Genomic DNA, 12,057 nt, shown 5'->3' with positions numbered 1-12,057 from the left:
CTCCACCTTTCTCCCTCTTTCACTGAGGTCTCCTCAGCTCCATCCCTCACTCCCCCCTGACTGCAGGCGCTGTGAGGAGGTCACTGCCAAAGCCCAGCGAAAAACTCCAGCCAACTTTAAATATTTCACGCAATTTTAAATGAAGGCCATGAATGATAGATCACAGGAGAGAGAGGCAGGGAAAAAAGCCTAGACCTGAAACCTCCCTAATGACCATGAGCTGTCCATCTCCCCATATACTGTCCTTATTGGGAATCATCGTGTGCATTTATAGAGCAGTAGCTCATTAGATCTGAGCTCATCTACAGGTACATAGCACCTGAAGCATGTACTAGAGAGAGGAGCATGCTCTCACTCACACACAGCTCTTAGATTTACTACAAGTCTGAAATGAACAGGCAGAATTGTTTTATTCTATTCTTAATGTGTTTTTAATTATAGTACCACGAAATGTAATACAACCTGCCCTTGTATTTGGTTGTCCATTAATATATTATGTAACATTACTGCTTACAATTTTATAATAGTACTAAAAAGAAAGAGGAAGTTAATTAAGGTTTTTGAGGTTACATCTATCTGAATGTATCTGAATAATTTTACACAGATTTCTAAAAATATTTCTGCTAATGATCATTCTAGTTCTGTATAAGGTGATAATGCCTCAAAAGCAGACAACAGAACGCCACAATGGAGGGGGGAAATGTGGAGGTTTAATCCCAAATTGCACATTACTCCCTAAATAGTCTACTTTGCAAGTTACACAAAATACAAATTCCACAATCTAAAAAGAGAACATACAGCTGTGGAAAAAAAATAAGAGACCACTTAAAAATGATGAGTTTCTTTGATTTTACCAAGTTGAAACCCTCTGGAATATAATCAAGAGGAAAATGGATGATCACAAGCCATTTTTGCACCAGGAGTGGCATAAAGTTATTCAAAAGCAGTGTGGAAGACTGGTGGAGAAGAACATTCCAAGATGCATTAAACTGTAAATAAAAACCAGTCCAAATATTGATTTCTGGACTTTATGAATATAAACTTGTTTTCTTTCATTATTTAAGGTCTAAATGCTCTTTTTTTTTTGTTATTTCAGCCATTTCTCATTTTCTGCAAATAAAGGCTCTAAATGACATTTGGAATTTGGGAAAAATATTTTCCGTAGTTTATAGAATAAAATAACAATGTTCATTTTACTCAAACTAATACCTATAAATAGTAAAATCAGAGACACTGATTCAGAAACTGGTCTTTTGGTTTTATCCAGAGCTGTATTTGCAATCAAACGTACTTCAATGTTTTATATGTTAAATAAGGTGTTAATCATTTGCATGTACTATGTTTTAATAAAGGTCTGTTTTTCATTTTTTAAATTCTCTACCTTGTAGGCCATAAGCACAATTTCAGTAATGCAGAAAAAAACTTCTAATTTTCTAAAAAGCTTCACAGACATTATGTCTCAATGATTGTGAGTTTGAATCCTGTCAGGCTGCGTTATCAACAGCAGCCGGAGCCAGAGAAAGCAGAACTGAATTTAATGCTCTCTCTTTGTGTGGGTAGATGGTGCTTTCTTCCCACATCATTGCCACTGTGATACTGGTCTCCATTAACAGCAGTGGAACAGAGGTGGTGACAGACTTCACCCATATGGAAGGAGGCGTGTACTTGTCCTCACCCAAAACCTATATCTGAGACATTAAAACAGAGCACTAGAGTTACCTCATATATGTAATCTGAGTGAAGTAGCGTTTAAAGGCATCAAACAAAGTTTATAAATCTGCTTCCCATCACCACACTACATTTTACTCTGCTGTTTTTTCAAGGATGCTGTTTTCTCACTTGATAACAGTGCACCTGAAATAACTCTGCCAACCTATTTTAAAAACATGAAACTGTCTATATGAGCAGTTTTGTATTCTTTCAAATAAACAGAAAATCTTCTTAGAGCTGATGTGTTACACCAACAGTGGATTAAGCACTTACACAGTTTAAACACATTCTGGATTATCAAGGCTGACAAAAAAGCATTAAATCACTGGAGCAAAAAAATAAATACTAGAAAAGTAGAAATATTAACTGTGCAGAAATAAGAGACTACTCTGTATAAAAAAAACACCTTTTCCAGGCAGCTTCAGTTCAGCATGAAAAACTGATGTGTGGCAAGAGTGACATCTAGTGTGCAATTCAGGAAAAGCCTATAGTTACGCTTGGATAAGGGCTTTCAGACAATTCAGCTCACCACAGCTTGCTTAGACATTTCCCTTCTTTAAAAAGATTACTAAACAAATAATACCCTAAAAAAAACAGAATAATACTTCCCAAAAAAAAAACATTAAATCTGACATATTATTCCCAAACCCCAAAACACTAAATCTGACTAATAATTCCCAAACCCCAAAACACTAAATCTGACTAATAATTCCCAACACCCGACTAAACCTGACAATAATTCCCAACCCCCTACTAAACCTGACACATAATTCCCCAAAACCCTACTAAACCTGATAAATTATTCCCAACCCCCCTACTAAACCTTATTAATAATTCCCAAACCCCTACTAAACCTGACTAATAATTCCCAAACCTCTACTAAACCTGACTAATAATTCCCAAACCTCTACTAAACCTGACTAATAATTCCCAAACCTCTACCCTACTAAACCTGACACATAATTCCCAAACCCCTACTAAACCTGACTAATAATTCCCAAACCTCTACTAAACCTGACTAATAATTCCCAAACCTCTACTAAACCTGACTAATAATTCCCAAACCTCTACCCTACTAAACCTGACACATAATTCCCAAACCCCTACTAAACCTGACTAATAATTCCCAAACCTCTACTAAACCTGACAAATAATTCCCAAACCTCTACTAAACCTAATAAATAATTCCTAAACATCTATTAAACCTGACTAATAATTCCCAAACCCCTACTAAACCTAACTAATAATTACAAAACCCTACTAAACCTGACTAATAATTCCCAACCCCGACTAAACCTGACAATAATTCCCAAACCTCTACTAAACCTGACTAATAATTCCCAAACCTCTACCCTACTAAACCTGACACATAATTCCCAAACCCCTACTAAACCTGACTAATAATTCCCAAACCTCTACTAAACCTGACAAATAATTCCCAAACCTCTACTAAACCTAATAAATAATTCCTAAACATCTATTAAACCTGACTAATAATTCCCAAACCCCTACTAAACCTAACTAATAATTACAAAACCCTACTAAACCTGACTAATAATTCCCAACCCCGACTAAACCTGACAATAATTCCCAACCCCCTACTAAACCTGACACATAATTCCACAAAACCCTACTAAACCTGACTAATAATTCCCAAAACCTCTACTAAACCACCTTACTAATAATTCCCAACCCCCTAATAAACCTGACTAATAATTCCCAAACCCCTACTAAACCTTACTAATAATTTCCAAACACCTACTAAACCTAACTAATAATGACAAAACCCTACTAAACCTGACTAATAATTCCCAACCCCGACTAAACCTGACAATAATTCCCAACCCCCTACTAAACCTGACACATAATTCCACAAAATCCTACTAAACCTTACTAATAATTTCCAAACCCCTACTAAACCTGACAAATAATTCCCAACCCCCCTACTTAACCTGATTAATAATTCCAAACTAAACCTGACAAATAATTCTAAACCCCCTACTAAACCCGACTAATAATTCCCAAACACATTTTATTCTGACTAATTATTGAATCGGGTGTTCCTGTGTTGACAAATCAGCAAGTGGTAAGGTTTGAATTATCTAATACTAGATCTTTGTAGTGCTAGGAGATAAAATGATATCAATATTTATCGCAATATATTTTTCTTCGATGACAATGATAAGCTGGGGCGATAGGATTTGATCAAATTTATTTTCTATTTCCTGTTTAAGTAGCGCCGCAAACAGGCGCAGCACGCGATCAGGCACTGAAATGCATGCTCAGCCAAGTACCACACGCCCCCTCCTCCCCACCCCCAAGCCCCACACACAGCTGATCCACACAGCGGGTCCTCTCTCTTTAACTGGATAAACATCATTTATAGGATAAGTTCAGCTGCGCTACCATGGAAAACTCAACTCTAAATATGTGGCATGCGTCTTGTCCCCAAGATGTTTTTTACGCCTGTTACGCCTGTTCAGATTTCTGAAACTGCTCCGTTAGCTAGTTTGCTTATTAGGTTAGCTAGTCTTATACGTCTCTGGTTCAGAGTTAGCAAAGTTTAAGGTGTAAAAGGGATCTGTTCTATCTGTCATCATTAGCTAAGATGTTTCAATTATATTAGACACAAACATTTTAGCAGCTAGAGAGTCTGTTGTGCTGGATATTTTACTAAATACAGAAGATTATATATCTGTGTAGCTGTATTTGAACGAAGCTAAACATTGCTGTTACTGAACTGGATGAGTTTTAAATATACTTGTTAAGTAATGTAAGTCTAGTCTACTGAAAGCCAGTAATGTTAGTATAAATCTGTACTGCACTAGAAGTTTATCATTTCAGAAACTTTATTCGTCCCACCTCCATTACAGGTCACTTGCTTAAAAATATTTCAATGTTAGCATAATTTAAATGCAACAAAAATTTATAGCTATTATTTTAATAAACATAAGCAGTAAATAATCTCAAAATAACAACAAATATAAAATAAAAAAACAGTAAAACATATGTAATACATACTTTTTATATGACCAAAATTTATTAGACTAAAACTAGATCAACTAGTTTTCATCAACTAAAACTTGACTAAAACTAAACTAAAACTAAAAATACTAAAATGTAACTAAAACTATTATACATTTTAGTCCTAAGACTAAGACCTTTCAAAATGGTTCGGGACCTGTGTGGATGTACAGGTGCTGGTCAACGAATTAGAATAATTTGAAATAGTGCAATCATGAAATTCTTTGAATGCATTTTTTGTGCAGAAAGCAAATCAGGTGTTCACCGCACCTGTCCTACTCGTTAGACTAATCACAGAACTCGTTACCTGGAAAAAAGTTTGCTCAGCTGAGCTTTCCAAAAGGCCCATTTAGGCCATTTAACTGTGACACTGTTGTTTTATTGAATTAGAATAATGGAGAAACCGTTTCATTGAATTAGAATAAATGCTCAAATTTTGGTTTTCTGTGAAGAGTGTTCACTGTGCAGTATAAAGTCAGGGTTGAGTAGAATTTCTAAGTTATAAAATCAATCATGGGTAAGCAGCGCGACCTCTCAACCGGAATAGTGGCTCAAATTCAAGCCCTTCGCCAACAAGGCTTGACCCAAACTAAAATTGCTGAGCAGCTCGGCATCAGCCAGTCTTCCGTTTGCAAAGCTCTCAAGAAAAACTGCAGCAAGCGCACCAACTGTTCCGGCGTCCGAAAAACTTCTGCTCGCGACAACAAGCAGCTGAGAAAGATTGCAGTCAGCAACCGGTTCAAGTCCACTTCCGAGCTCACCGACTTGTGGAACAAGCAGACCGGCGCTGACGTCTCCAGATCAACCACTTACCGTCGTCTGCGCGAACTCGGCTTCAAATCTCGCGTTCCAGCAGTAAAACCGATGCTGAACAAGAAACAAATGGAGAAACGGCTGAAGTGGGCCAAAGAACACGGCGAGTGGACTGCTGAAGACTGGCAGAAAGTGGTCTTCAGTGACGAATCACGCTTCTGCATCTCCTTCGGTGACCAAGGTCCTCGTGTCTGGCGTCGTGGTGGCGAAACCTACAACCACGAGTGCGTGAAAAGATCCGTCAAGTTTCCCCAGAGCGTTATGGTCTGGGGATGCATGTCCGCTCGAGGTGTAGGGAAACTCTGCTTCCTCAAGAAGACTGTCAATGCTGCCGTATATCAAGATGTTCTGGAAACGTTCCTGATTCCGACTGTTGAGGAACAGTTCGGCGAAGAAGACTTCATATTTCAACAGTTGGCATGGCCGGCCAACTCGCCTGACCTCAATGTCATTGAAAACCTTTGGGCCATCGTCAAGCGGAAAATTCGCGACAGAAAGCCTACTACGCTGGACCAACTGAAGTAGAACATCGCCACTGCCTGGGAAGCTGTGAGTGCGGAAACTTGCGACAAGCTGGTCAAATCGATGCCGCGGAGACTTCAGGCAGTCATACAAGCCAAGGGGGCAGCCACAAAATACTGAGAAAGTGATGATTGTAATTATAATAAAAATTATTCTAATTCAATGAAACGGTTTCTCCATTATTCTAATTCAATAAAACAACAGTGTCACAGTTAAATGGCCTAAATGGGCCTTTTGGAAAGCTCAGCTGAGCAAATTTTTTTCCCAGGTAACGAGTTCTGTGATTAGTCTAACGAGTAGGACAGGTGCGGTGAACACCTGATTTGCTTTCTGCACAAAAAATGCATTCAAAGAATTTCATGATTGCACTATTTCAAATTATTCTAATTCGTTGACCAGCACCTGTATAATTTTAAAAGCTGTCTGACCAACTTGTACCCACCTGGCAAGATGTGGACATCCTACTCTCTGTCCACAAGGCTCTGAGCCTGCTAGTGAGCTTGGCCATAACTCCATTATTCTGTCACTTATGAGTAAAAAGAGTAACAGAAAGTGATTTGATTTATATCGTGATATATATCGATATCGGTTGATATTGAAAACTATATATCGTGATAAGATTTTTTCCATATCGCCCAGCCCTAGATCATTGTCCTTTGTTTCACATAAAATGTCATAAAAGTTTATAAATAAATTCATTAACAATATTAAACATCTATCAGAGCATCTTTAACTGGGTATGCACATTACACATTGCTCCATGTTTCCATATATTTATTTGTTGTGCATGGCTAGTAGTCTATACAGTATATCTATATATGTATAGTCTATATAGTCTATATATCTGAGGATAGCTAAAATGTATTACTGCTTTTCTGCTTTATTTCAGTCACTTACTTTCTATATTGGCACGCCTAAAGTCATGGGAGTCATGGCGATATGAAAATTGATTATGAAGTGTTTCCTTAGGGGACGTCAGAGGATTGGGAATGCCCACAATTGTGCAAGTTGTAACCGTGTCCTAACCAGTATCCTGGTGGCAAGGAGATGTGAATGATCAGTTTAAGGTCTGATAGTGGGTGACAGATGGATGGCACATTCCTGTTTTAAGTTGTGTCGTGTGTACCGGAAATGTGTCAAATAAGGCATTACAACTCACAGAGGACAGTTTAATGGGTCGTAATGATTGTGAATGTGGTGCTGGCTGCATACTGGCTAGAAAGGCCCCACAGGCAAATCCCACAGATCAGTGCAGCTTTCTTTAGCTTTCATGGAACAAGGAAAAAGTCATTTGGCATGTCAGTGTCAAATATTATTTGCAAACTACAGACTAATGACCACTAGAGGGCATGCTAAAGCAATAATTACTGCTTACTGCACAGATTCTGGAAATTGTCCCCTAAACCCTGAAGGCTTCTACTGTTAGTTTTGTCTGCTAATTTGCTTCAGTTAATATTTACCACATTTCAGTCTGCATTGCTGCTTTTGAGAAGATTACACTAAAGGACACAATGTTGACCAGCAGAGAATAATGCCTTTAAAGAGAGAACATTTGGATAGATGAAACCATCACTGTGTCTAAGCAAGGAGACTGGTCTGACTAATTGTCCAAGCCAATTCAATTCAGTCTAATCCTGTATTTAATCTGCCAAAATCCACAATTTGCTGCTTAGGAACAGAATAAAACTGGGAGCAAAATGTTTCATAAATGAGTTTGCCCACATTTAAAAAAAAATAATCCTGAATGTTTTCACAAAATTATAGATTAAAAAGTATATTTTCCACATATGTAAATGGAACAAAGATACAAAGGCAGAGGGTAGTGAAAAGGTTAATTTGTTTAAAATTGACAGTAAATTTGTTTTCTTTATCCCACCTGATGCCCACTTGGTTGGAAAGGCTTTGCTTAAGTTTAACCTGGAGTGACAAAAAAACAAAGGTGCCATATTAGCTGCCCCTCTTGTGGTGGAGAAAATTAGGGTGCACTAGGGTGCTGCTTCTTGCAAGGAGTTTTTTTAAATGAGTTTAATACTTTTACTCTGCTTCATTTTTTTGTGCTGCATCGTTACTCTTTACAATTATAAAAATGTTACAAATCATTCCAAACCCACATAGTCACTGTGGCAGTAGAGCAGAAGATGTTCCTCACTGTCACCATATATATATGGTATATATCACATATATATATATATATATATATATATATATATATATATATATATATATATATATATATATATATCACAGACTTCTCATCCCTCATGCAGTCTTTCGATCTGGAGCAGGTCCCCAGCCCCCCAACAAGCACAGGTCACACCACTGCTTAAAAAGCCTTCTCTCAACCCCGCCCAGGTTGATAACTACAGACCGGTCTCACTACTGCCTTTTCTTTCTAAAACATTAGAAAGAGCAGCTCTCAATCAAGTCTCTGGCTTCCTCACCCAAAATGACCTCCTGGACCAGAACCAATCTGGTTTCAAGAAAGGGCACTCTACTGAGACGGCTCTGTTGTCTGTGACAGAAGCGTTAAAAACTGCTAGAGCTGCAGGACAGTCCTCAGTGCTCATTCCGCTGGACCACTCGGCTGCTTTCGACACAGTCAACCATGACTTCCTCCTAACTATACTCTCGAACATGGGGATCTCAGACAATGCGCTGTCATGGTTCAGATCGTACCTCACTGGGCGCTCGTTCAGGGTGTCATGGCAAGGACGGCTGTCCCCAGCCCACTCGTTATCCACTGGGGTTCCCCAGGGTTCGGTACTGGGACCTCTTCTCAATATACACCACCTCTCTTGGTCAGGTTATCCGCTCACATGGTTTTTCCTACCACTGCTTTGCTGACGACACTCAGCTATACCTGTCGTTCTCACCCGATGATCACTCAATCTCTGCACGAATATCACAGTGTCTCTCAGACATATCCGCATGGATGAAGGAACATCACCTCCAACTAAACCTCTCAAAGACTGAACTTCTGGTCATACCAGCAAAACCTTCTATTCAACACAACTTTGCCATAACCGTCGACTCTCTCTCTCTCTCACCGACAAAGGTTGCTAGGAACCTGGGTGTCATGGTTGATGACCAGCTTCTCTTCACGCACCATGTGGCCTCAGTTGCTCGATCCTGTCGCTTTGCGCTTTACAACATCGGAAAAAATTGACCGTTTCTGACGCAACAGGCCACCCAACTCCTGGTACAAGCTGTGGTAATCTCACGCCTCGACTACTGCAATGCCGTACTAACTGGCCTCCCGGCCTGTGTAGTAAAACCACTACAGATGATTCAGAATGCAGCAGCACGTTTGGTCTTCAACCAGCCAAAACAGGCACATGTCACTCCGCTGCTCATTGAGCTCCACTGGCTACCAGTTGATGCCCGCATCAAATTCAAAGCGCTTACAATCGCCTACAAGGTGATGACAGTACAGGCTCCTTCCTACCTGCACTCGCTCTTGAAGGCTTACGCTACCTCCCGGCCGCTGCGCTCCTCCAATGAACGTCGGCTCGCTTTGCCAAACACTCACACAAAGCAATCCAGACTGTTCTCATACAGAGTTCCACAATGGTGGAACAAACTACGAGAGGGGGTTGGATCTCTGCCTGACGGGAGACGGGCGGCAGTGGTGGGTCTTCGTGACGTCACCCGCCAGCCACTTTTTCATCGACCCGGCAGTGTCAGGCACGTACCCGGCAGTACTAAAAACTGTCAGGTAGCTTCCTGACAGTACGCCGGCACTACTAAAAACTGTCAGGGGGCTAGCTGACAGTACACCGGCACTACTAAAAACTGTCAGGGGGGCTAGCTGACAGTATGCCAGCAGTTTTAATTCCTATCAGGACTATCTGAAATTGAACTGTGATATCAGACAGATTTCTTTTAATAACAGTCTAAACATTGTGTAAAATTACATAAATGTTACAATTTAAATGGCCCTTATTTTGAAATGACACATCAAAATGTTCTGATTTTAAGTGAGTGAAACATACAAGTGGTGTACTATCAGGGCTATATGAAATTGAGCTGTGATATCAGACAGATTTCTTTTAATAACAGTCTAAACATTGTGTAAAATTACATAAATGTTACAATTTCAATGGCCCTTATTTTGAAATGACACATCAAAATGTTCTGTTATTAAGTGAGTGACACATACAAGTAGTGTACTATCAGGACTATATGAAATTGAACTGTGATATCAGACAGCTTTCTTTTAATAACAGTCTAAACATTGTGTAAAATTACATAAATGTTACAATTTAAAGGGCTTTTATTTTAAAATGACACATCAAAATGTTCTGATAGTAATTGAGTGAAACATACAAGTAGTGTACTATCAGGACTATCTGAAATTGACCTGTGATATCAGACAGATTTCTTTTAAGAACAGTCTAAATATTGTGTAAAATTACATAAATGTTATAATTTAAAGGGTCTTTATTTTAAAATGACACATCAAAATGTTCTGATAGTAATTGAGTGAAACATACAAGTAGTGTACTATCAGGACTATATGAAATTGACATGTGATATCAGACATAACATGTGATATTATGTGGATTCCTTTTAATACCACTCCACAGCATAATGTCGTGATATTAAAGGGGGGACTTTTATTTTGAAATGTGTTCCTTCTCACGCTTGCCGCAATGTTCAGTGTATGCGCGCTCTAAGAAACAGCGTGGGGGCTAGTTTGACCAAGCGTTTTGAAGTGGGGGCTGGCTTGACCGCAGTAGAATATCTACCGCTCTGGCTTTAGTGATAATGTGATGTGGGTTTGGTTGGTGAGTATGGTTTGTAACATTTTTAGAATTGTAACGATGCAGCACATAAAACAATTATTAAAGGTAAAGTATTAAACTCACTGAAAATATATAATAAAATAAAAGTGGAAGTAGGAGAAAGTTAATACTGCAGTAGAGACAGATACAGCATTTTAGCATTTAGGTAAAGTAGTTCTACTTGGTTACTGTACATCTCTGCCTAGAGCCGTTTATAGAATCTGCCGACTCCCTTCAAAAAACTATAAGGCGTTTATAAACTAATGATTTTTATGATATTGCTTCATTGCTTCATATAAACCCATTCATTTTAGACCTTCAAGTGGGTACATTATTCTCCTCACAAGAGATACTTATGTTCTTGTGACAAAACATGCTTTTGGAGAGCAGCCAGATGAGTCAGCGAATTGTGGGCCTCATTTATACGTTTTTAATCTTGATTTAAGTATTAATATGCGTGAGGAAGGTTTTTACGCATGTACCTGCAGTTCCGTGCTTTAACACATGATGTCACTAATTCCCGCTCCCTCTGCAATCTTCTGAAGGGATACGCGTGCCTCAAATCTAGATTAAATGTACGCCCGTTTTTTACGCCATATATATTTTTTATAAATCACTGTTCTTGCGTGAGAGGTTGCGCACGCACATTTCAGCCCTGTTTTAATGTGTACGCACCCTCTCACGCAAGAACAGTGTTTTAACCCTTGTGTGGTGTTCGGGTCTGTGGGACCCGTTTACATTTTTTATCAAAGGAAAAGTGATACCATCAAATACTAGCTGCGGTCCAATCTGAAGGGAGCTGCCTAGGTAGTCATTGCCTTCAAAGGCAGCTCCCTCGTTCGGCAGCATTTTCACCCATAAGGGATCTTATAAGGCAGCGCGTTCGGGACACGCAGCTACTATTTCTAACTCAAACTTATTGGCTTTGGGTCATTTTCTGTGAAGAACATATATCAGAACACATTTTTGATGAACACCCCCCCTACACATTTAAATTACATACAGGATGTTCGGGTCTACTGGACCCGGGGCTAATAAAGGTGTTTACTCTGTTCTCCTCCTGTCTGGGTGTGTAGTTTGTGTGTGTTTTGTTTCTGCCCCTGTTGTTCCTGTACCAGCTTGTAATATTGTTGAAGAATTAAATGGATACCTGTCAGAAATTGAATGCTCTTTTGCCCAAAAAATGAGCCACCATGCATAGCTG

The 12,057-nt window shown here is 39.2% G+C and overlaps 1 protein-coding gene across 1 annotated transcript in view; it reads left to right on the top strand.

The window, feature by feature from the left end:
* The first annotated feature begins 10,759 nt into the window (after window positions 1–10,759).
* Window positions 10,760–12,057, top strand: part of LOC111196018 (scavenger receptor cysteine-rich type 1 protein M130) — a 39,649-nt gene continuing 38,351 nt past the window's right edge. The window contains exon 1 of the mRNA XM_049463800.1: window positions 10,760–10,856. The gene's annotated coding sequence lies outside the window, so the exon portion shown is untranslated. The remainder of the gene's footprint in view (window positions 10,857–12,057) is intronic.

Source organism: Astyanax mexicanus, chromosome 14, assembly GCF_023375975.1.
Source record: "Astyanax mexicanus isolate ESR-SI-001 chromosome 14, AstMex3_surface, whole genome shotgun sequence".
Lineage (NCBI taxonomy): Eukaryota > Metazoa > Chordata > Actinopteri > Characiformes > Acestrorhamphidae > Astyanax > Astyanax mexicanus.
Note: the sequence above shows the minus strand (reverse complement) of the source record. Positions and strands in the feature narration are given on the sequence as shown.